Genomic DNA, 2,551 nt, shown 5'->3' on the forward strand with positions numbered 1-2,551 from the left:
GACCCCCAACGCACGACCACAGCCGAAGCTACTTTACATAACTTGCTCCAAGGGCGCAGGCCTGTAGAGGATTATACGGTTGAGTTTCGGAAGTGGTCAGCTGATACCGGCTGGAACGAGCCTGCTCTTAAGTATCAGTTCCGCCAAGGGTTATCTGAAGTCCTTAAGATGAGTTGACTAGGATGGAGACCCCTGCGACTTTGGAGGATTTGATTCAAACAGCCACCAAATTGGACAGGCGCATGTGGGAGCGGCGCTCAGAACGCTTCCAGGTCCCTCGTCCCAGCTGGATGCTTCCTAAACCAACTCCCATCCAACCACCTTTTACTTCTTCTCCAGCCTCCACCACTTCTGAGGTCGAGCCCATGCAATTGGGTTTGGTCCGGGCTCCTCTCACTCCAGAAGAAAGACTACACAGGCGTCAGGCCAACCTCTGCTTCTACTATGGAGGGTGTCGGACATTTCCTCCGCACCTGCCCTGTAAAACCTAGTAAGTCCTACTCATCAGTTATCATGAACTATCAAGCCTCTGGTTTTTCACAGACTTATGTTACCCTCTTTGTCTCCCTACAGTTAACGGAAAAGGATACCCGCCTGCCAGCCATAATTGACTCTGGAGCATGCAGCTGCTTCCTGGATGCTGCACTAGCTGCTAGCCTACATATTCCTCTGTTAACCAAGAAACAAAGCTTCCGGTTACACCTGGCTGATGGGTCTCTTCCCCGCTCTGGACTTATCACCCAAGAAACAAGACCCATTCTTATCACCACAGACTCCGGTCATCAGGAGTTCCTGCGTTTTGACATCATCCCGTCTCCTATGTTCCCTATCATATTGGGACTTTCCTGGCTTCAGGCACATGAAACCCAAATCAGTTGGAAAAAGAATGAAGTCTCCTTTTCCTCCAAATACTGCTTCCAGCACTGCTTCCTCTCGGCTCCAGCCTCTTGTTCCACCGTTGTACCAGCACCTGACAGCCTTCAGCATGTACCTCTGGCTTACCTTGAGTATAGGGATGTCTTCGACAAACAACAGGCCGACCATCTACCACCCCACCGGTCCTACGACTGCCCTATTGATCTTTTACCAGGCTCTGAAGTTGGTCGCATCTTTCCGCAATCCGAGACCGAATTAAAATCTCTCAAAGCTTACATCGACGAAAACCTGGAAAAAGGTTTGATTCGTCATTCCTCATCACCGGCTGGAGCCGGCATCTTCTTTGTAGAAAAAAAAAGACGGCTCTCTCAGACCCTGCATTGACTACAGAGAATTAAATAAAATTACCATTAATAACCGGTACCCGCTTCCTCTTATCCCGGAGTTGTTTCAACACTTCCGATCTGCCAGAGTCTTCTCCAAGTTAGATCTTCGCGGGGGCCTACAATCTCCTTCGGATCAGGGCTGGCGATGAGTGGAAAACTGCCTTCAGGTCCAGGTTTGGGCATTACGAGTACCTGGGGATGCCGTTTGGGCTCCGCAACGCCCCGGCTACCTTCCAGCACCTGGCAAACGACATCTTTCGGGAATACCTTGATGATTTTCTAGTCGTTTACCTTGATGATATTCTCATTTTTTTTCTGCCACTATTGAACTACACCAAGTACATGTTAAACTGGTCCTCGCAATCCTTAGGAAACACAAATTATATCTCAAGGCAGAAAAATGTGAGTTTGATAAAACAACGGTTCAGTTCTTGGGATTTATCATTTCCACCAACGGGGTCGCAATGGACCCTCAAAAGGTCAAGGCAATTCAGGAGTGGCCGGCTCCTGTGGATAAAAAAAGGAGTACAGCGATTCATAGGGTTCTCAAATTTCTATCGGAGATTTATCGCTGGTTTCTCAGCCATTGTAGCACCCATCACCCAGCTCACACGCCAACATAGCCGGTTTCTGTGGTCCTCGGAAGCTCAGGAAGCTTTTACCAAATAAAAGCCTTATTTTCTTCCGAACCAATCTTACGGCATCCTGATCCGGCCACCCTGCCATTTATACTAGAAGTTGATGCCTCTGAAACGGCCACTGGAGCCATCCTCTCTCAAAGGCAGGGTCCCAAGGCTCTTCTGCACCCTGTAGCTTTTGCTTCCCGGAAGTTAAGCGCACCTAAGAAAAATTACGATGTTGGCGATAGAGAACTGTTGGCCATCAAATTTGCTCTAGAAGAGTATTTGCTAGAAGAAGCATCCCTTCCTGTCATGATCTTTACAGACCGTAAAAATCTGGAGTATCTCAGGACAGCCAAACGTTTAAGACCTAGACAGGCCCGGTGGGCTCTCTTCTTTTCCAGATTTAATTTCCACATTGCATACAGACCCAGCTCAAAAATCCCGGATGTTCCACGAAACTTCTCAAGAACTTGAAACTAGCACCATTCTGTCTCCACTATATTTTTGTTTGATCACACAGGCTAATCTATTAACCGCCATTAAATCGGCATCCAGTCACTCTCCTGACCCTGAAATGTCCTTTTTGGAGAAACATGATGATCTTCTCTGGGCCCGGGGAAAAATCTTTATCCCGTTGGAAGTAAGACCTCTAATCCTAAAAACATT

This window comes from Aquarana catesbeiana, linkage group LG11, assembly GCF_042186555.1.
Source record: "Aquarana catesbeiana isolate 2022-GZ linkage group LG11, ASM4218655v1, whole genome shotgun sequence".
Lineage (NCBI taxonomy): Eukaryota > Metazoa > Chordata > Amphibia > Anura > Ranidae > Aquarana > Aquarana catesbeiana.